Source organism: Rhinolophus ferrumequinum, chromosome 3 (assembly GCF_004115265.2).
Source record: "Rhinolophus ferrumequinum isolate MPI-CBG mRhiFer1 chromosome 3, mRhiFer1_v1.p, whole genome shotgun sequence".
NCBI lineage: Eukaryota > Metazoa > Chordata > Mammalia > Chiroptera > Rhinolophidae > Rhinolophus > Rhinolophus ferrumequinum.
In genome coordinates, this window is record NC_046286.1 from 56,018,215 (window position 1) to 56,043,149 (window position 24,935).

At 33.6% G+C, this 24,935-nt stretch overlaps 1 protein-coding gene across 7 annotated transcripts in view; it reads left to right on the top strand.

Annotated features, from left to right (window-relative positions):
• GRIK2 (glutamate ionotropic receptor kainate type subunit 2) overlaps positions 1 to 24,935 on the top strand; it is a 595,315-nt gene that overhangs the window by 320,446 nt on the left and 249,934 nt on the right. The gene's annotated exons all lie outside the window — the stretch shown is intronic.

Consider the following 24,935-nt stretch of genomic DNA (forward strand, 5'->3'; position numbering starts at 1 on the left):
AAAATAAGATATCTTTATGCAACTCATGTAACCTAAATAACAGTATAGTACCTAAAATTAACTAATAATTATTTAACATCATCAAATATAAAACATTCAATTTCCAATAATCTTATAGACTTCTACTTCTCCTCCTTGTCCTCCTCCTTCTTTTTCTTTACTGTGGGATTTTAGAATTGGGATACAGATAAGAACTATTGTTATGATATGCTGACATTATTCCACTGTCTGGATTTTGCTGATTGCATCCTCATAATAATTTTTAACATGTTCATCTGTTCTCTATATTTCCTGTAAATTGGTAGTTAGTTCTAAAGACGTAATCATATTTAGATTAGAATTATTTGTTTGTTTGGGGTCAAATCTACTTCATAGATGGCATTGTGTTCTTCCATCAGTGGGCACTTAATGTTTGTTTTCTTCTTGTGATGTTAGGAACGAATGATGACTAATGCCCAGATTTATTAATTCAAAGGGGCCAAATGAAGAGATTCTATTTCATTTCTTCTTAATTTATTATCTAGTCTACTTCTGAAAGAAAAATCTTTCCTATTTACCCTTTGGTTTCGCAGTCACACAATGTCATGTAGGAAAGGAAAATAAATGCTTGCCACTTTCAAAAATAATAAAATGGCTTGTTATCATCTATCAACACTGATCAAATAGTTTATTTTTTTGTATGATTACAAATTATAATTAAACATATTTGTTATGTTTCAACTTATTTCAGTTATTCTTCTTCTTGATTTTCAAGTTATTCCATTTTGGCCATTGTGAATCTCTTCAAGAGAGCCTCTCAATAATTTTGACTTGTTTCGAATCGATAACATCCTTAATCAAGCATTAGCAAGCTTTTTCAGGTTTACCTTGTATAATATTTTGCCCTAGCCCTAAAATCAGAAGTTATTCAAGGAGCCTGATTTCTTTTAGTGGGAAATGGTATATCAAGACTATAACATGGACACTGAGGGTATCATTGCTATTGAGTTGGCCATTATTTTTAGGCCTTTGCAGTAGACAGACAGAGCTGGGAAATATTTTATTTTTAATTTTAAGATAAAATACATCATGAGTTTCTTTTGATAATTCAAATTAGAACTACTGGATTTTTATTTATCCTCTTCTAACTTATATCTATATCTCCTTTCCCCAATAGTGATAATCCAGTTTCTCAATGATACCATAAATGATGGAATTAGAATATAACATAGTAAGTCATATACTTCATCCCACATGCACAAGTATTAAGTTTAGAATACCAATACCAACATTAACCCAGGAGATGGTGATAAATATGAAGAATAATATCATATATGTAAAAGTACTCTGTAAATCCAAAGTTCTGTGCAAAAGTATTTTTATGTATAACCATGAACATACTTTGGAAGTATTTTCATAAGTCTACAAAGGGGGAAATTGTTAGATATATGATGTAGACTGAGAATAACTTATATTATGGGGTAAACTTTTCATTGTAAATCTGCAACATTGTAAATTGGGTATTTTAAATCACCATAGAAAACAATAACACTATCATCGTTATCCCACTTCCAGAACACTTTGTTGTGATTTTCCTATGAGCATTGTAAGATTTCCAAAGATACAAGACCATTTTAAGGGAAGAAATCGATTTGTTCTTCTTTTCTAAGCTGTAGAATTTAAATTCACAATACAATCTAATGTGTTCTTACATAGCATTACTGGTCTAAAATCTTTGTGGGGAAAATGAACTTGGTATATAATTTTGAATACAATCCATGGAAGATAAGTATTTGTTTCCAGATATAATATTTTAGAACACTTTCTTTCTTTGTCTTCACGTTTAAAAGACTCTTACCATTAATTATTACTAATCAATTAGGTTATATATTAACATGCCAAAGATAAAGAAACAGACGTACCAGAACTCTGTGGAAAATTTGTAGCTTACAGTTCTATTGCATGATAGCTGATAGTTTCCTGACATATTAATAGGGTGTTGCTAGAGCTTTCTACTGTGTAAAGTAATGTAGAATATTTATAATGTAGAATACATTTAAATCACAATACAAATAAAATCAATTGGAAAATAGTCTTAGACACTGAATGCAGTAAGTCAGTAATTTTTCAATTAAAATTTTAACAATATTCAGCATTTTAACATTTAATTAGTGTGTTTGCTTTCATAAATTGAAGCCACCAAATATTATTAGAAGTTATGTGAATTGAGTTATGGGATGAAAGAGAATAAAAATTGCCTTTGCTAAATAAAAATAGAAGAAAAATATCCAATTAACAGTTACTAGAAGAAATGTCACATTTTGTCTTCTCTATATAGAATATTCCTTCTTCTTTAAGCATATTATCTTGATGATAGAAAATTCATGTTGGTAAAGTGATTAATTTATCTTCCTTTGTTGTGTATTTTTAGGATTATTTTCAGAATTTAGGATTTAGCTGAAAATATTCATATAATCTAATTAGCCTATTCAAATGTTTAGCCATATTCTCATCACATAAATACACTTCCATTTGTATCAAAGTAAATTACTTTTGAAAAGTGAATAGCTGCCTGTTATGTTTTATGTATAATCAATTGTCCCATCTCAAATTTGCTTAAGAAAACAAAGTTACTGTGGTGTAGAAAAAAGTACAATGGATTATGATACAGGGTCTGGGTTCTACTTATGATTCCCTGGTTCACTTAGCTCTCTGACCTGGGGCCTTTCGATTAGCTACTGAGCATTTATTTACTGAGCACTTACCATACATCAGACCTGTGAAACCCAACCATGATATAAAGGTAAATGAAGGAGCCATAATTCTCCTCAGAGCACTTAAGATATCATGAAGGAAACAGGCAAATGTACGATTAGTCTCCCTACGATGTGACAAGTGCTGTGCAAAGGAAGGATAGGGTATACATAGCCTGGGTTCCTAGTCTGCATTCTGAATGGTCAGAAAAGGGAAGGCCTAGGCTATCTAGGAAATGGACTGTGGGAAGCAAGGATGAGTGATCTATATAGTGGGAACAATGTGCAAAGAGGCAAGACAACATGGGGCCTGTGAGGAAGTGAAAAATTACTCAGTATGGCTGGATCATGGAAATCCAGGAGCTAGGGATAGTGGGACATGGAAAGGACCAGACGAAAAGAGGCTAGACCATGAAGGGCCTCATAAGCCAGTCGGAGGAATATAGACCTGATCCTGCCAGTGATGAGGCTTCTGAGGAGTTTTAAAGTTCACTCAGGCTGAAGTGTGGAGAATGGAGTCCAACATATTGATACCAGAAGCAAGGGACAAGACAGAAAAACCTGTTATTTAATTCCGTTGTCCCTTATGATAGGCTTAGTGTAAATAATCACCTCGAAAAGCACTCCTAACATTGTATGAATCCAAAATCGCTTCTCCTAGGCTAGATGCTAGAGAGTTTTCAAGGTTTATTTTCCCCCATGGAGACATAATGAGAGGAAACTAGTTTTATCTTCCAGGTAAACTAGTATGTTAACTGTCCTGGCTTGTCAGATAGATCAGAAATCATACTACACACTGTTAAAATCCTAATTTGAAAGTGTTATCTACCAAGTGTGTCTGACAGGTTTTCAGTCATTTGGAGCAGGGCAGTGTAAGATGCCAGCACTATAATAACATTAATACAATTTGACAAGATAATAACTAAATATTGTACAATATTTTTTTTTCTTTTATTGGTATGCCTATAGGTATGAAAAGCATATTGGCAAACCTGACTTCTATAGTTCATTTCATCTTAGGAAAGCAATTTACAAAACATTATTGTAATGGAAATTTTATTTTTTTAATTAGTTGTTGAACATGTAGTCTTTAACACCTGAGGGGAAATGTTTATGAGGAATAGTTTTTGTTAAGAGAGGGCATGGAGGCACTTCATTTGAAAGGTTTTATACTAGAGGATTTTTACGGGAAATGTAAAGCTCCCTCCCTCCAGGTTTTGTTCCTTAATAACATCTGAGGCCAGTGTGATGCCTTTCCTTGTTAGTGCCACTGCTGTACAGTTCAGACAAGACTAGCGGAAGAGGTAAGTTCCCCTAAGGGAGTAGTTAGAAAATTAATTAAACGGAAGGAGGCACTGGGATATTTAGAAAACAAATTAGAGTCAAGACCAAATGCAGGCAAGAACAAAAAAGAGCAAAAGAACCATGGGAGAACCAGTTTTGCCGTGTGGCCTTCCTGCTTGGATGATCATTTTTCTTAGGAAAACAAGTTTCCTCTTCCCATAATAATGCGTATTAATAAATGCTTACATTCATAAAGTGTAAATATTTTATTCCGATACTGTTTAGAAGGCATATTCTTTCCAAAAGTCTTCATGCCATCACAGATCTCAGAGGCTGCTCTAAATGTCATTTGGAAGGTTGCTACTGTCTCTTAACAAAGAGCAGGTTTATGAGGGCTTGGTATCAAAATAAATATTCAGCCCTCTTTGAAAATAATTTCTTCAGATAGCTAACATTTGAATTTAAAAAGTCTCATTTTTCAGTCATGAGTTAATTGAAAATACCAGAGTCCTAGAACTTATTAGACAAGGAGGCTTATTCCGTGTATTAGTTTAAAATAGAGTTAACTTGTCTGTCTGTTCGTGAATTTGCCCGATTTTTATGAAGTTTGGTCAACAAATTGACATCAGTGTTTCGCTGTTGCATTTACTAGGAATGTACTTCTTCTCATAATCCTTAAATAAAATGGATGTTCTTAAAGGCAAATATGTCTTTATCATACATGCATTTAATTTTGAAGTTTGACCTCCCAAAACTTGTAAATAATTACTTGCTAAGAAGTAGTGGCTGACAGTCAAGTTCCAGAAAATATTGGCTTAAACAGCTAATGGGATATATAGGATTGTCAGGGAAGTAGAAAAGAAAACATTTGCCTCATTATTGATGTCATATTATTGGGTTATCATGCTTTGGTGGCCTTTGAATCAATGTATGTTAAACTCCTGTGTTAAATTATTTATCAGAAGAAATATATTTTTAAGCAGTGGAACTGAGATTTAAGCCACCATTTTCTGAGTAATTCAATAAATATAGTATCTAACATGTGTTGTGGGGGAAATGCAGAAGTTCAAAAAAGTTTAGTTCTGGTATATACAATATGGTAAGTATGGAAAATCATGAATATCTTAAATTATTAAAATGTAAATGTTAAATAAAAGTCAGATAACTCTTCCATTACTCATAGTGATAACAAATGCATAATTAGTTTTCTTGAGTATTCATTCCAGTGAAACATACTACATGTATTATTTCATTTAAATCTTCAAACTGGGACTGAATTTAACTTGTTTTCCCAATGTCCAGTTGAGGTAAACACAATTGTCATTCCTATTTCATCGGTTAAAACAGTGAGGTTCGGGGGGGTGAGCAAATTGCCTAATCTCTTATGTATCCCCAGATTCAAACAATGAAGCATGTCTTCCCTCCTATCTGGCAATTTGAGTCCCCAAGGACTCTCTTTTATAAGCCCAAGCATGTGTTTTAGAGACTCTGCATTAATAGAGAGATTCTCCCAAGTACAGTTTGGAAACTCTATTCCAAAAGTCTACAGATAAAAAAGAACATTTTCATGATTTTCTTTTCCAAATGCATCTTCTTTAAAAGTTTTGTTTCCTTCACTCACTCAACTCTATATAGATTTTGCAGACTTTTCTGTTTATAATTGGCTTCTGAATTATACATGCTAGCTTCATGCCTGGTATTAAGATGTAAACACATTGTGTGAGTATGAAAAAGTAATTAAATCTTGGTTGCTTGCAAAAAGTATACTGTATAAGTGATGCAAAATATTTCACTATATTCCAGTATATTTCAATAGCTATCTTATTTTAACTAAGTCAGGGCCTGTGTTGTGGGGATTACTATTCATTTGATGTATTATCCTCTTTAAAATATAGTTTATGTAGTTCAAGGCATATGCAGATTAAGTGCACGTTGTTTATAGTTAAATGACTTGCTGATGTTCATGTATTGCTCCCTGTTGTAAAACACTCCAATGGTGAAAACAAAATCTCTGCTATTTGTTTAATTGTGCCCTGGGGTCGGGATAGGAATGTGTCTAGGAGTGAGAGAACACCAGTTTAATACGCAAACAATGCAATTTAACAGTTCATAAAACAGTAAAATTTGATCCTAGACTGAGATATTTATTAAATTTTACTCAGCAAAATGGAGTATGGGAGTTGGGAGCAAGTGAGAATTAAATGAAATTATTTCAGGGGTAGTAGATTTTATTACCTGGTAAAGTGGGGGAATTATTCTTTTTCGAGCTATTTCTTCTTAATTCATTCTTTGGAAATAATTGCCTTACATGGGAAAGCTGTTTTTTGCAAACAAAATAAATAAGTTGGGAACAAATAAAGTTTTTTTTAACTTTGTTTGTTTAATTTTAAAGAGTAAAACTATCCCAACTGAAATCTTACTGAGATTATGGCTGAAATATTTTGAACTGTAAGTTAAAGTATTTTGTATTCAAGAAGTGACTGATTTTCTTTTTTAAATCCATTTACATGCCCCCACACTAGATGCTGCTTAGCAATATGGCAGTTTCAGATAGTTTCATTTTTGCATATCAAGTGACATATTAGAAAATTCTTAGACACATCTTCTGCATCTGTAATGATCAATTCTATCTAAGCTTTGCCACAAATGGACGATATTTTATTGTTTTAACTTATTACGTTTTTTTAATACCTTTCGTATTATTTAAAGAAGTATTAAACAGTATTATGCTATTAAAGGGTATATTAAGTTGCTATTGTAAGGTTCAAAAACATTTTTATGATTAAAAGAGAGAACCTTCTCCAAAGCTGGAAATCTCTTGATTTGTATAACAAAAACAGCAGCGAAGGACTGTGTAGAAATAGAATTGTTTTTATATACATATACTGTGTCATTTGAGCCTCATTAAACCTTGGGTCAGTAAATAAGAAGAGTATTGTTGTTCCTGTTTTATAGCTGAGAAAAGGGAGGTTTGGAGAGGTTACGATTTACTGGAGGGGTTCACTAGAGGAGATATGGCTTTAAGTGCAGAACAGATTTGGTCCTAGTCGTTTGAATTCAAGTAATCAAAACACCACTAAGACCGTTTGTTGTTTATTAAACAGCAACATTTAATATCATTAGTTTTTGAGGATTTAAAGAATTTTACTCGAGTCATAATTTTATTTGTAATTTTTAAAAATCTCTGAGCAATTATAATAATAATTCATTTTATTAGAATAAGGTTTGTCTTTTAGTGATCACTAGCTAGACAACTGCAGTACTTTATTTTTAAACAAAAACGTACTTTAAATTGTTTAACATCCTTGAGTGATGACATACCTGTGAAAGTTTTTATAGGCTACTTAAATGTGAATTTAGCAATATTTATTATAATTAAATGAGAGATGTTAAAATTAAAAACATGTGACAAGATTAACACAAAGAGCCTTTTGTGTATCATTTTATTTTGAGATTTTTTTGCTTAGCAAGTTCAATTTTTGAGAAAGTTATCACTTTCATACAAAATTAATTTTTCATCACTTGAGTTTGGCAGTTATGTGGTTTGCGTCGTCTCTACAGTATCTGTCTCACATGAGATACCTAATACATGTTAAACAATAATGCCAATCAAATGTTATCTATTAGTTGATGGATGACGTGAAATTTCAATGGTACTTTAGTGGTAAATCTGAATAACACTTTTCAAACAGTTAAATACGTCCCAAGAACTTAAATATTGAATGTTCTCTTCTAACTCCATTTAGAACTATCGTAGCACTCAGCCAGGAGAGGAGTGCTGGTCACACAGCCTTTTTAAGCACACCTATACACAGAAGTCACCTCTAGGTGAGAAAAGTGGATTTGGAGAGCTTACATCATATTTCATGGCAGTAAAAGGAAATTGTGGCAATTGTGGGGTGGACGTTTTTGGTTATGTTGGTGCTGATCACTTATAAAGGGGAAAAAAAAGGGAAGCAGGAGCCTTTATATCTGTGTAACTCTGATGATTTCATCTGCCATACCCTCCCCCCCCCATTTTTTAAGCAGCAGTCTAGGTTAAAACAGGTTCCCTTGAAACAAATACAGCTGTCCCATTAGAAAATGGGTGAGGAAGCAAACGTTTGTAATTGTGACCCCTTCATTTCTCCAGAGGGTTTCAGTTGGCACACGTGTTCTATCCCTGTTGGCTGTGGTTATGTTTCCCCATCATTCTGCAGTATTCCTTTCCTGACTATAAAATCAGCAAAACTTCATACTTGTAGCAGTAACCATATTTTATAAAATCATTCACTAGAATACCACCTTAAGAAATTTTGCCTTTTCTGAAACTTATAGTAAAAGTTTTTCTGGCCAGGATATTTCAGGATTATATTTTTAATAAAACCAGATGCAAAATTTTTACTTAATCACACCTTACCATAATGTCCCCCTTTCTTTCTTTCTTTTTTTCTTTTTTAATTAGGTACCTGCTAATCTTCCTTGAAATGAGAGGGGATGGCTCTGAATTGGGGTGCTCAGGGTGACAAAAACCAGCGTTTCCCTGTTCTAATTTGATATATGACTTAGTCTAAAATGGTGTCAGTAGGTACATGCCTTGATAAGTTTGGAAGTTTGTCCACATTCAGGATGCTAATTACAGCTTTCATGTCTAGTTAATAATCATCTTAAAAGTAGATATGTCATATGGGTCTGTTTCCATTCATGTAGAAGCAAACAAACTAAAGTCGCTGTCAGAATGTAATGTGTTCAGTACATTCTGCTTTTTTTATATTTGTGTAACTGTTTGGTTGAGAAACTTCCTTATGACTGAATCGTCAGGTATAACGAGATTGCTTTTAAGCGCACATCTCCTAGAGTCCGCCTGGGTAGTCTCAGCAGCAGACACAGATCCCAGGGCTGTCTACAAGAGGCTGCGATGCCAGGACAAGTCCTGCTGAGTGTTCCTTGGAGAGGCTCATGTACAAATGAAATAATGTTTCAAAGAACATCAAGGCCGTCCTCCAGAGGAACAAGTAATGACAAAAGGACAAATGTACAGATCCAGGGCTTTGGAAGAACATCAAAGGGGCTGTCCCTACTGCTTTGATCTGGTGACAATGTGGTAAGAACATTGGAGTCACAGAGTTTATTTTTAACAACTGAGTGATTCCCCCATCACCAAAGCTCTGGGCTGGTGTGATTGTCCTAATTCACTCAATTCTAATTGGAGATTTCTTGAAAGGGAATATAGAAATTGAATTATTTAGTCACTGTCTGTTATTTGGTCACTGTCAGTTATCCGACTAAACAGTTTGAATTAAATAGCTCTTTGAATATATTATGAATATTTATGTATCCAGAAGGTAAACTTTTGTTTTGTTTTGTTCTTAATATAAGGAAATTACCATCTTCTAATCATGTTCAATTTATTCAACCAGTTAAAATAATCTATATTTTCTATTCAAATAAGTTCCCTTTTGATGGTGCCATATTTCCCTGCTGCTTTTAGCTGTAAGTTAAATTGGGAGGGGCATTATTCTCCCTTGTTCACTCAAGGTTTAAAAAATGTTGCTAAATGAAATAGTGTAAATTTTTTGTTAATGGAAAATAACATATTCTTGTTCATTTCATTTAAACCTAGTGGAAAGTAAAAGATAAAGATTGTTTCCAGGGCTGGATTCTCAGGTGTGTGGCTTGTATGGTCACACAGGACCCCATGCTTACAAAGAACCTGTACTTGCAAATGCTGTGCTGTTGCCATCTTGCAGTTCTTAATATTTGAATAGGGGCCACACATTTATATTTTTCACTGGGTCCTGCAAATCATATAACCAGTCCTGATTGCTGCTAGTATTTTAGTAGAATCATTATTTGACAATTAACCAAGTCTAAGAAGAAAAATAGCTTATGGAATTTTGTTTGATGTGACAGAGCACAAGATAGAGATTTGCCTTTAAGAAAGGTCAACCCAAATTCAGAAAATTACAGAAGGTTTTAATTCCTGTGCCTTGGCTTCCCTGACACCGCTATTTTAGGGCTCTCTGTATCTACTGTCTCCCTCTCATGCTCGGTCTTTATCAACCCTCCTATGTCGGTGAACATCAGGGCTCTCTTCTCTCATTCTACTTTTACTGCCAGTGTCATAGCTCTGTGTTTCAATCCCCCTCCATAAATGGACAGTTTCCAAAGGTAAATCCCAGCCCATACCTGTCTTCTGAGACATGAACATATAGCCAACCTACTTACCAGACACTCAAATGAATCATCTTCCAACCTGAAACCTTTTGTCTACTGATGGAGATACAACAGTAAATAAAGTCTCTGTACCCATGGAGATTATGTTTTAAAGAGGGGGAAGAAAATCACTCTGTGTGTGTGTGTGTGTGTGTGTGTGTGTGTGTGTGTGTGTGTGTGTGTGTGAAATAGTGATATAAGTGCTCTGAAGAAAAGGCAAGATAAGAGAATAAAGAGTGATTGTCAGGGCATGTTTTTGAAAGCATTCATCTACATTATTTTATCTCAGTGACTATCATGTCCATCCTCTCATTAGCCCAAATAATTGTAAACCTGAGAATTGCCATAGCCTCCTTTCTGCTGGTCATCACTCCATATCCCCGATAATCAATCATCCTTCTAATGGTCAAGCATCCTTCTAAATATTTCTGGAATTCATCCATTTTTCTTTCTGTCTTTAATATGCACATCTAAACTATGATCATCATCACTCACTGGGATTATTTTATCAAGTCTTTGGAACATTCCCTTGTCTCTACTTTTGTACCAAAATGCAAGCCATTTCTCCACACTCACAGGAAGTAGTCCTTCCTGAAAGTGGATCTGATAATGTCTCTCCCCTGAAAACACTTTAATGGCTTCCCCTTATCCTACAGATAAAATCCATATTCCATATTTGCGGACATGAATGCTAAAATGCTCAACTTTCCGATTTTTGCTAGTTGCTCTGCCTCATTCATTATCACTGCACACCCCATCTTCAAATGGGGAACTTTCAGTTATGGGGAAGTTTCCTCAGCTCCTCAAAATTGTTGCTCTCTCTTACTTCTGAGCTCTCACACATCCTTCTTCCCTCTTCACCTAACTCTTATACTTTTAGTGTCAACATCACTTTCTTCTGAAAGCCTTGTCTGAGTAATCCAAATTAAATTCGGGTACTTTGTATGTGCCTGCCATAGCAACCTGTCTACCATTTCAATTGTAGCACATGACACGTTCTGTTTTTACTGCATTTTCAATTGTCTACATTTCACTGGGTATGAAGTCCACAAACACAGGCACTACATGTCATCTAGCTTATATTTATGTCTCTAGCATTAACACAGAGCCTAGCACAGGGCAACTGATTACATAACGTATGTGTACTATTTTTCTGTGTGTCTCACTCTGATTTCTTTCTAAATCTAAATGATATTATGTATGTGCTATTATACTGTTATGTAAATACAAATACTGATGCCCGTTGGGCACATCATATTGCGTCTTTAAAAGTTGGTATATTTTCTAGGAAGAATAGATGTATGATTCATTATTTCAGATCGCATTTCAGTGTTAGAGAGTACATTTACATCCTCTTTTACAAAGCTACCTGTGCTGTGCTTGAAGTTAATTGGCCTAACCCAGAGGAAGAAGCCTGATGCAATATATCTAGAGAAGGCACATGAAAACAGAGGCGAGATATATTTTTTTTTCCCTTCAGGAAATGGTTTTTTAGGAAATCAGTCTATCTCCCTTTCCATGAAGGAGAAACTAATGTTGTAACCTGTTCTTGAATGTCTGTAGAAATGGCTAACACAGTATTTAAATGAGGTTTACTTATATTCATGTAATAAAAATGACTTATTTAGAATTTAGGAATGTGTCAAATTTTGATATTCCTATACATTTAGTGAAACAGCTTCTCCAAAAATTTGCTGTGAGTCATTTTTATGAAATCCTTTTTTTTTTTTGCGTCACAAATTAGGCTAAATTTCAAAATTTTGTATGAGTTTAATCCCTTTGAAATTTAAATTAAACAATTGGAACAACATTAGGCTACCTTTATTTTGAAAGACACATTGATATAGAATAAAGAGCCAAATATCAATTTAAACCATTTTTAATATGAAGAGATTATTTCTTTATTTTAGAAAATGATAAAGACTGGCATCATTGGGATGTTTGCCTGATAAACTTTATGTACTTACTTATTCCACTTATGCTTGCTATAACTGCTAGTAATTTGGAGACTTGCTTTTAGAGCAACCTGAGAAAAATCAATCTTAATACTTCATAGATATTTTTTAAAAAGTGATAGAGCCACATGATTGATTACATAATTCCTTATAATTGCTCTTGAATACTTTTTCTAAATCTTATGGTTAAAGATTTGATATTATTTAAGATACCAAAATGATAATCCTACACAGTTCCTGAACTATTTTAAACCTCCCCGAAAGTCACGTTTGACATAAATAAAAATATTTTAAATTTCTATAACATTCAGTTGGGAGAATAAGGTCTGCTATGTTTACCTCATTCTTCTGTTTTTAATAATAAAGTTGGGTATAAATACATAAAACCACTATGTTTGTTTAAAAATATCTAGTCATGACATGTAATTGTCAAACTGTGTTTTAGCTAAATACAGCATATCTTTATGACCGAAAGACTTCTGGTAGTGTCATCGTCTAGAGCTGAGCTGCCTGTTAACGACTCTGCTCCAGGCAGAAGAAAAAGCATATTTCCAAATGAGCCCCATTCTTAGTGAGCACTGCTGTAATTTTATTTAATAGCTCGGAGTTTCATTTGCAGGAAGCAGACACTCTGTTAATTAACAGAACAAGGCTCAGAGAAAAGCTTTAAGATACTACTTGATTAATCACTAATATCTTTTGATGTCTGTATTTAGAAAGTAATTCTTTATGTCTCCTGATGCAGTAGATAGCCTGGCTGGTTGTAGTTGTACAAAAGGGGCTGTTTTTAGACCAATATGGCATCTAAACAACTCTTTTGATCTCACCTGGTAATCTTGGGGCCTGACTCTTATTTCCGGTGACCTTCGCATATGAGAAGATATAAAACGTGTAGTTTAAGTTCAGAGAAATTAGAAGTGGCTCAAGTAAACAGTGAATATTATCTAGAATTCAGAAGAAACAATGACTACTTTTAATAGAAACTTTAATTTGCTCTTGGTCCATTAATTGTGTTTATAGGCATAGCACTTCTAATTCTTAAATATCAAGCATGAGTAAATTGTACTTTGTTTAGTTTTATTTTATCCTCAACAGTAATAACTTTAACATTTTTTTCTACCTAAGAGTGTATTATTCTCATACAAAATAGAAATATGAAGAAGAAAGGTAAACTTTTTTATAATACCATTATGATTGTAAACATTTTGGATTTATTATACTCTCTCTCTTTGTGTATTTATGAAGATAGACAGATATAGATATATTTAAAGTAATATGAGGAACATAAGCTACATTCTGCTTTATACCTAAACAATGTACATCTTAAGAATATTCATAATTAAAATGTATTCAGTTATTAAAATTAATGAGGTAGGTCTATTAAGACTAACTTTGAAAGGTATATTCTTAATTTTTTAAGCAAATTGTAGTGTATCCCACTTTTGATTAATGCAATAAAAATTAACACAATATCTCTGTGTGTGTGTTTTTAGATCCATACTCTTGAGAATAATTACCTCTGAGGAAGTTGAGAGAACAGATGGAGGGCCCTAAAATATTTTACTGAATGGAATGCTGAACTATTGTAATGTATTATAATAGGAACATATTATTTGGTAATATGGACATGAAAAATGTAAAATTTATCTTTACGTGTCAATAAATATAGCTCCATACAATAATTTTAATAGTATTACAGTATTCAGTTATATAACTATAACATGAATTGTTTAACCTTATGAGGAACATTTAGGCTCCTGTAATTTTTAAAACTATAAACCACATTGTAATGTACATATTTGTATATACATCTATGTGTACTTGCTTTTTTGTTTGTTTCCACGGACTAAATTCCACCAGTGAAAACATAGTTTCCCAGTTCATGCTTGATACATATTTACAGATTGTTTTCCAGAATAGTGTTACCAATTTTTTCTAGCACCCAACCATGGGTGCCAACACATCATTATACACCTGTCTGGTGAGGAAATTGTGATTTTTCTTACTGAGAAATTTTGCTGATTCCCTCTCACCTCTGTATCAGGAAAGTAAATCCATGTCATCAAGAAATGAAAGGTGTCCTTTTAAAAATGAAAAGCTTTTGATGAAATCTGTCTTTTCAAAATCTTTGTTTCATAGAGTACACTACACTTTCTTAACATGAGTGGAGCTAGTCTCTAAAACCTAATTTATGTATAGTCTCTATACCTAATTTATGATGTATAGGCACTACTATATATTGTAATAGTTTAATATTAAAAATATCACGGTTCAACAACAAAAACAAAATATTTGAAATTTGACAGGCCTGAGTTCAAATCTCAGATGTGCCCCTTCTGTGTGATTTGAGCCTCAGCTCCCTGGAATCTATTACATCATTAGATTGTTAAAAAAAACTTAAATAGTATCTGTAAAGTGCCTAACATGCTCCCTGCCATATGATGGGCATTATAAAAAGTAATCTTTTGAACAAATAACTTCTTTGTGAAATATTTGCTTTCTTTTGTGTATATATATCATCCATGGGATACAGTTAAAAATTGACATAATGGGCTAAAGTGATAGTTGATATACTTATTACCCTGGCCTTTCATATGTGTAGTAAACTTTATTCTTTTAAATTTTGGTTAAGCATAGTCCTTGTGATTCAGCTACTTTCAAATAATAATGAAATAAAATTAAATGTTATTCTTCTACTTTGCCTGTTGGATATGTGTAACACCTTTGTACTGGTTTTCTTGGGAACAAAAGTAGGTGCAAATGCTTAAGTATAAAATGTGTTGAATTTTGTTCAGTATTTAACATAGAATGATACTTATGTTTGTAATTTTTTAAAAAAATACAATCAAATTTAGACATTGATTAGATGTCACATATTTAAGGGGTGAAAAAAGAAAGAGATATACAGTTGTGTAAGAGAGGAATGGAGGGGTTCATAATCATGAAGGCAAACGAGCAGAAGATACATCATCTGATGTCACGAACTCTAGGAAGATAGTCTTCTCAATAGTTAATAGCCTTGCCCTGAGGTGCCTGGTTATACTCAGGTGCCCTCTGTGAGATTTGAGTCAATGCATGCATTATAGGACTCTCTTCCATGAGATTCCCTAAATCTAGCTCATGAGCTAAACTCAGGGATAAAGTTGAACAATTTCTGAATGTCTTTTAATGTGAATTTCTTTTTCTTACAAACGTATCAAATTACTGTGTTTCAACTAACAAACAAAGACTATTTTAAGCTATTTTCTATCTTTACTGCCTCATCATTTCCTACACTTCTTTATGTTTTTTCAGGTGATCATTCTTATTATGCCTATTGAGATATTTCTAACATCCTCTTGCTGCTGATTTTTCTGTGGAATTGCTATTCCTTCTTGCTTTCCTATGATTCCTTGCCATACATTACCCCCCTTTCTTATTTTGGCTGCACCTATTCAGTTGTCAAATCCAGCAGGTGAAGATTATCAAATTAGTTTTTCTCCTGAGTCAAGTGTCATCATCCTCACCTCCTGCTCTTTGTCTACTTTGAATTAATTTCCCGAATGGCATATAATTCAGTGCAAAAAAATATATAAGTATATTGTAATGAAAGTATTTTATATCTTGGTTTGCAAGTTATAATTTGTTTCAAGTATAAAACTAAAATGATAAACGTCAAGAGTTAACAGTTACAACTTAATCTGTCATTTCCAATTTTGATGTCAGTCTATTAACATACTGAGTGAAAGGGCATGTAGGGTATTAGCTTGCATTTGGTTTTCGAGTCCTCAATGATTTCTTTCTTAACAATGTGCACAGCAGTATACTAGTAAAGTATTTTCTTCAGTTCACAATATGATTGTCCCTGAATCTCTCTAATTCACAGTAGGTAGGGTAATGTTGATTCAGACAAAAATGCAACCCGTGTATTTTGGCACATATAGGGTGTACTCCATTGTCATCTCACAGTTGCCTCATTTTGTACTTTTGTAAGTGTAACCAATTCACAATATCTTACCATGTTTCCCCGAAAATAAGACCTAGCCGGACCAGCAGCTCTAATACGTCTTTTGGAGCAAAAATTAATATAAGACCCGGTCATATATAATAAGATATAATATAATATAATATAATATAATGTAATGTCATATAATATAATATAATATAATATAATATAATATAATATAATATAATATAATATAATACTGGGTCTTATATTAATTTTTGCTCCAAAAGACGCATTAGAGCTGCTGGTCCGACTAGGTCTTATTTTCGGGGAAACACAGTAGTAGTTATCTAAAATTTTCCTACTGTATTAAATGTTTTTCTACAAAGAATCAAAAGCCTTAAGAATTAGATGACAATAGTTATATATTTAGTGAATTTATTTAATATAATTATGTTTTGTAGTACTTTCATGTGTTTAATTATACATGGCCTGCTTTTACATACATCTTCCTATTTATTTATTTATTTTTAGCGTATATCCCAACTCTATGAGGAGATAGAAGTAATAATCTCATTTTGCCTTGAGGAAACTGAAGTCTAAGACTGTATTGTTTAAAGTTCTTGCCATTCTAATTGTCTAAAATTCCATTACAATTAGTTAATAGTAAAATTAAATCACATTGGTCCTCTAGCTTGTAAGATACAGCATAACTGTCGTTAAATACAGTTGGATTCAGGTACCCAGAGAAAGTCATGAACAGATTCCTCTCTATCTCTTACCTCCCCTTTTTCCTGTATCAGCTTCATTTTCAGACAGAGGTGCAGAGATGATAACAAGGTTTATATCTACTGGTACAGAACTTCGGAAGAAAAACGTGCCTCTTTTCCAATGGCTCCCTGAGAAGGCCTGGATTTAAAAAATGAGCTCAGCTTGTGTCACTTGGCCATGCCTGAGGTAGTGGTTGTTTCCAGTTTTGGAATGTTAGGAGCTAGGAGATTTGGTCAGGAAATAGATGTAAGGGGAAGAGGGTCCTGCTGCAATAAGAAGAGATGCTGCGGAGGCAAAACAATAGATCTCATCTAAGGTACCCTGTAAACCATGGGTATGATAATGAGAGTGTGTGTGTGTGTGTGAGTGTGTGTGGGTTTTCCTCAAAGATCGTGGTGTGTTGTGTGCCGTGGAGTTGGCTCTAACTCCTGACAAGCCTATAAAGGAGTGATGTTCACGGTATTCTGCCTTCCACAGCCTTGCTCAGCTCCTGTAGACTCAGCCCATGGCTTCTTTTTCATGGAGTTAATCCATCTCATATGGTCTTCCTCTTTTTCTGCTATCTTCTATTTTTCCAGCATTATTGTCTTTACCGAAGAACCTTGACTTCTCATGATGTTCTCAAGTAGGACAACTTCAGTTTTCCCATTTTTTGCCTCCAGTGACATTTCAGGCTTAATTCTCTGTAGGATCCACTCATTCATCTTTCTGGCAGTTCAGGATATCTGCAGAGCTCTCCTCCAACACCATATTTCAAGTGAATTGATTTATTTTTTTCTAATTAGCCTTCTTCACTGTCCAACTTTCACATTCATACATAGGAATTGGAAATATGAGGGTGTGGCTGATCTTTGCCTTAGCATCTAATGACAGATATTTGCCCTTAGTGATCTTTCATAATTCTTCCATTACTGCTCTTTCAAGGTAAGTAAAATCTCTAACAATTTTGATCTATTCATTTTCTATGTTAAAGTTCTGTATTTTTTCTGTAGTCGTGATTTTTTGTCTTCTTATGTTCAAATACAGTCCTGCTTTAGCACTTTTTTTTTTTTCACTTTCAGCAGAATTCATTTCAAATCATTGCTACTTTCTGCTGGCAAGATGGTATCATCTGCATATCTTAAGTTACTAATATTTCTTTCACCAATTTTATTCTTCCTTCCTCTGAGTCTTGCCCGGTTTTCATATGATATATTCAGTGTACAGATTAAGCAAATAGGGAGATAAAATGTACCCTTGTTTGACACCTCTGCCTGATCTAAATTGATATTTTCGGTTGCCAATATTCTTGAGATTCTCAGTTACTCTGCTTTGTAATTATGGAATATTTAAAAATCTTTATAGTTTACACTTTTGTAAATTGTTCTAACTTGATCCTTACAACTCTGTGAAGTAGATTACTGGCCTACATATTTTAAGAGTCTCATGCTCTACTGACTCAGCTAGCTGGGCACCCACTGGCCTACATATTTTAAAGATGACAAAAATGAAGTTAAGAAAGATGACATCCCATAGTGACTAGTAAGTTACAAAGATAAAGCTGCACGCCCCATTAGCTTTCCATGATATTTTTACTTTCTCACGTTTCTTTGAGAAGTTACTACTACAATTTTTATAGTCATATGTACAATATAGAAAGCTAAACACACAATAAAAGCACAAAAAAGTCATAAAGGCTACATAATTAATATGAGTTGTTTGCATATCTACTGTTTTATTTTTCCAGAAATGTCTATAATAATTTCTACATTGTTCTTCAAGTCATACTTAAAATAGATCTCTACTATAATTTAATTTTTGGTTTGGTTAAATTTTATATAAAGTCTTAAGATCCCAATTTTTACAGCGTTTGGAATTAGTATTTAAATGAACATTTGAATTCATGAATCCAAACTTCTGATGTTTATTTTTGTTTTGCATACTCCTAGATCTCCAATTAGGAAGAATCAGTCTGTTAACAACGTGAAAATCTATTTTAACTTATCATATTAAAAAGTAAATATAAACAGTATTGATGAATATAAATATTTAAGTACACGAAGCTAATTTGAGCTCCAAATATCAAGATAATGGATGTATTGGAGACCAGCTGGAAGTGCAAAGACTACTTCCCCTTGCTATTGACTCTTCTCTAGATCAATAGCAGTTCCAAATGTAGTACAAAGCAGACAAGATTTAACCGGGTCTAAATTATTAAGTCTAGTGCATTGTTGCTAGAGAGTTCATTAAGAATCCCATCAATACAGTGTGGTTCATGGACGTTAGTAAGAGCTTCATGGAACATTTTAAAAGGGAATGAGAGATCTCAACGGACTGATCTTAGTGGAAAAAATTTAATTAGGTAAGAATAATTACATTAGTTAAATGAAACTTTTAATTGAAAACCTGTTGGCATTTTCTAACTCGATTCACAGCTGTCCCTTAATCATTTATATTTAAAAAGTGAAGAGTTTCTCCACATGGTGTTTGAGAAACATCTAAACATCTTGGAATTCATATATAAATGTTTAAAGTAGTTTAGAAAGTGTGGCAGTAAAAACAAATAAGATTTTCTGCTTGGAAATGGTGCATTTAAAAGATATATTTAAGAAAGAAAGAAAATTGTATGGAAAATATTCATGGTAAATACATATAATTCTTGGAAAGAATGCAAAATAGTCATCTCCTAAAGCTTTCACAATTGCAACATTAAAACTCTATAGACTGAATTTCTTACCTTATAATGCTCTAAAAGCTTACAGGAAAATAATGCTGTTTGTAAAATTATCTTGCTGAGTGTTGTTAAGGAAAATGGCATCCAGCAAGAGTTCATGCAAGATTGAAAGTCCAAAATTGTATAATACAAACATAAAGGAACAATGGAAACTTTTACTGTCAAAATTAGCATCAGCCATATTTTGGACTATATTTTACTAGTTGTTGTTCAAAATAGTTTAATTAACTGTCACTATATGTTTTCTTTTCTTTTAGCTTAAACCAGAAAGCATAGGTTTGAAGAGACATAAACGTGTATGCAAATTAACAAATTCCAAGGAACACCAAACAAATGGATCCATTAATTACACATGCATTAATCCTCACCTGGGCCCCTTTGCTGAATACCAGCAAAATTATCATCCGGTACTGTCTCCTTCACTTGATCTTCAGAGCATTGCTGAACCTGAATTTTCTTCCTAACTCATCAATTTTACTGTGAGGCTGAACCCATTCTATTATTTTCCCTTCTTCTCCTTTCTTTATCTTCCCTTTAAGCCTTTATGTCTTTTTGCCCCCATGGGCACTGAATCCCATACAGTTAGCTACAAAAATTCATATGCCTTTTAAAGATCTTTCATCATGCAGTTTTTGGAATCTCCTTTTATTTAACTAATTGGCAGTATAGGAATCTCTCTGGTTAGTTCAAAAACGTGAAATATAGGCATATCCGTGCTCTGACTGTGTAAGAGGATATAAAGGAAGATAAAATACTGGCATATTAGTGAATGACTTTGGATAGGAAAGAAAGGGTTTTAGTTTTCCTCTGCAGAGTTTCAGAAGGCTAGGTGGATTTTAATATGGGTGAGAAGTTTAACAGTAAAGTTAAGACAAAGAAAATATAATACAAGTATTGGTAGGTTTTATTGGGATAAACAGGATTTGTGTAGAGTTAACACAATGATTGAAGAAAGTGACTTTTGATTTCCCTTATTTATTAATTTGTATAAAATATTGATACAAAAGTTTATTATTCAAGCACACAAAGCATTAAGAATTATGGGGAGAAGACAGATAAATGAAGCTTATGATTGTATTACAAAGGCCAAAATAAAATAGGAATGAAATGTGAATTTTTTAGAATACAAATGTAAGCCACAGGACACCTTAAAGTCCACCTGGTTCTATCCCCTCCTATTACAGATGAAAAAATTGAGGACTAGAAAAAATAGGACACAGATTTGTCCAGGTTCACATTGCTGGTGTGTAATTATCTGTCCAACAGCAACCCTTTGATTACTAACAAATACAAGACACTATAATAGTTTACCACTTATATTTATTCTTTAATTCTTTAATTTTAAAGATGTCAGGTAACGCTTGTATCTTCAGTATTTTTTTTTTTTTTGAGTTTGAATAGTGGCATTGTACGCACACCACATTTTATAGGAATTGCATATTGTGGTATGATAATTTCCTTTCTGCTCCTTCTCCTTCCAGAACTTAATCTGCTGCCTTGAACAGCATGAGGCCTCTTCCTTCATTTAGGCTAACAGTGGGTGTAGAAGGTTGAAACATTATACTTTCTAAACCAGTTACTTGTTTTGGATAGTATCCATGTTGATGAGATGCCCACTCTTCCGGTGTTCATCATCATCATCATCTAACACCTGCCTATGCACCATGTGCCAGGGATTGTGGAAACTGCTTTCATGTATTATCTCATGCAGTCTGTGCAGTCCACGCAGCTGCTGGGAAAGAACTCTGTTTCAGAGTAGTACAAAGAGCCGGCAACAGAGAAAGCATAATGGCAGCTGCAGTGTAACTGGGAGAATTGTCTCTGACAATTGGCTCCCGACTGGGTCTGAGGGCATTTCTTCATTAGTCCTTCAGTTCAGTTAGCACCTGCTCTGTGTCGGGCAGAGTGCTGGGTGTAGTGTGCCAGCTGAATGAGTGAACACCAGCCTGCCTTCTATGTGTGACCTCACTTTTCCTCAGAGGGGTGGGTGATTCTCCATCCCATTTTAGCTTGTGCTGACTGCAGAGAAGCTTCAGAGGTCAGAATCCACCCTTTTCCCCACCACTCTTAATATCTTTATCTTCTAATTGAAGAAATAATATATGTAATTGTTTTCCTCCTGGAACTGTCTGGTTTTCAAAAGTGATTTTTCCAATAAGGAAGTGTTATGGAAATCATCATTTTTTATTTTCAATTATAAAATGAGGAAACAAGGCAAAGGGGAATAATTCTGATTATTTGTTTTAGATAAAAGATCAAGTCAATGAAAGAGCCAGATTTCATAAACTTAAATTCCATTTACTAGACTCTTCTGCTCTTTGTGCTATGCACTATACTTCAGATGGGAATTCAGAAATGAGCAAAATCTGAGACGTAGGAGTTGCAGAATGGATCTGCCACCTGCCAGCTAGCATTCAGATCTCAAAGGGGACCTGCCTGCACTTATTTAATGGAAAGATAAATGTGTTCAAAGAACTGTTACTATAAATTCATTTAGAAACGGGACAGAGTCTGTACTCCCATTCCTTCCTGGTCTGAATTGCTGGCAGATTTGGTTCACTGTACCTCTGGGAGGTAATACATTCTAGCAAGATGGCAAAGTGTGACTGTTGTTCAGAACTCCATAATACCTATTTCTTTTATAGTTTAAATGAACTTTTTGGTTGAATTCATCAATTTATTGAAAAATGCTCTTACACAGTTACTATGGGCAAGATAATGTATGGAATACTGTGTGGGGTATTAAAAATATAGTTATGGTTAATATCCAAAAGATGCTTGTGATCTAGAAAGGAAGATAAAAAAGTGAGAAAGTTTAAACAGATTTTATTAAAACTACTATAATGGGCAATGAAGAAAGAAGATATAGACCAGTGATGCTTAGTTTGGAGGGTTCTAGAATAAAATGAAATCTATGAACCATCTTTCCAGAAAAATGCACAATTACTTTTTTATTTTTAATAGCTGTATTAGAGTAACATTGACATACTATAAGCTTCCCAGATTTAAATTGTACAATTTAATAGGTTTTGACATATGTATACACCCATGTAACCATCACTACAATTGAGATATGAACATATATCACAACCCTTTTAAGAGTGATTACATTTAAATATAAATTATGATATACAACATTGGGTATGTTTGGAGCCCAAATATGCACAAAGTGCTTAAGCAGAATGGCATTGTCACAAATGTAACTCTGCCTGTCATAATAGAGAAAAATCATTGAAAAGGCTATGTTCCAAGTAAAAATTCAGTGGAGATCCTAAATACCATGCTACCTGGGGGACAGAGCATTCCAAAAGAATGTCCCCTAATTGGAAAGAAAAATAAATAATTTTGATATTTTTTGCTAAGAGAAGTTTATAGTATATCTGAGAGATTTTAGGTACCAATGTTCCCTGCTCTAATTGTATGCAGTTCATAATTGTTTATTTCTATTTGCTTCATGCTTCATGTACATAAAAGCTGTTTTAGTTTTTTTAAGTTCTAGAACATCTGTCCCAGAATTTTACAAAGAGGATGTCTAATGATGATTGTAGTGATCAGAAACAGAAATAACATATATACTCAACCTGGACACACTTGGTGATTACTGCTTAGTACCAAATTCTTCTGTAGATTAATTCAAAGTACATAGAAATAACTATTCACACAATCTATTATTATTCCTGCTTTTATATATTGGAAAATATTTCAATTATACATACAAATGAAAAAATATTAAACAATGGTAATATTTATCATTTGAAACTTTTGAGAGCATTTGATTTCCCTGATTCTTCAATTATTTAAAAATATGTAGTGGAACTTTCCAGAGCATAAAAAGCTTTAAGCATATTTCACAGTTATTTCAAAACTTTAAAGGTGCATCAGACATGAGGTTACTTGAGATAGGTGAAATAGCATTGGGTGACTAAAGCAATTTCTGTGGCAATAGCTCTGCCAGAGAAATTAGCATTTGTCACTCTTCCACCTGCATCTCCTTATCTAAAAGTAATTAGACTATGTATAAGACAAACCCAACAATGTGTTAACGAGATGGTTAATGTATAATTAAAGTGTAGGCAAAGGCATTTTTCATGATCTTTTAAGCCAACATGTAAAAAGATCACTGCAGTTTAACTGAAATGTGTAACACAATATTGCACAATTTTAAAGGTTTGCAAAAACAGTTTTTGAATGACAGACGTTCTTTGTAGGTTAACTAACTTGTTTTGGAAAGAAAAATAAGGTTCCAACTCCAGTCTAGTCTGAGGTAGGCTCTCAAGGGGCTCCAACTGCTATCAATAGATACTTGACCTAGCAGTGAGGCATGAGGTCTACACTTAGCTCTGTCTATATCTATCTTGTCATGCTTTCTTCTGGGCTGTATTCCCAGGGTGAACAGATATTCTAGCTTTCCAATAAGTGTGATCTATTTATACATAAATGAGTAATTATACTTGAAAGAGAGAAAATAGGACAGATTGTTTTGTCTTCACTGCCAATTTTTTTTTTTTTGCTCTTCCAAGCTTGTCTTTGCAGTTTAGTATGTGAATGACTATAACTTTACCTAATCTTCTCATATGAATTTCAATATCCAAATTGTACACATAGTCCATTCAAATTGTACACATAGTCCATTTTAATTTAATTCGTTAAATTACACTTATGTTTAACCCTGAAGTTTTTTTTAGAGGTAGCTATGATGAATAAAGAAAAAAAAATCTAACTTGGGAGCCAAATGAACTTGTACTTGAATCTCAGCTCAGAGATATACTCTCTTTGTTGCCTCCAAATATAATGGGGTGGTATTCAGCAGAACTTCCAAAAATATGAGACCTGCTGCCTTCAGTTTCCTCTCCATTGTCTTTTGTGGTTTTGGTGGGGATATGGCTTAGGCAGGTAGTCAGTAATGATAGTTCGGATGGTGGTTGTAAGAATGAGGCCTTGCCTGAATTTTGTTTCTAAGTCTTGTTTCCGAGTCTTATTTCAGCTAGAGTCTTGTTATGATGGTTTCAATGGTAGCTAAGAGCTAAGCTCTGCTTGAGTCTTGCTTTCTGAGTCTTTTTTCTCAAGGTGATGAGACCTTGAGAGAATTACTTTAACCTTGCTAAGCTTCTGTTTCCTCCTCTCTAAAATGATGATAGTAAGATCACCTAATATGGTCTTTGTGAGAATACATGTAAAGAAATTAACACGGATGCCAGTTTCTTAAGTGTTCTCTGCCTCAGTGGACTTCCAACTGGATGAAGTTTATGAAAAATTAAGGAAATGATTTAAGGAGAATGCCTCACACATAGAAAATACTGAACAAATGTTACCTAATATTATTACTAATATAAGAAAATTTTTCTAATGGATGCATTTTT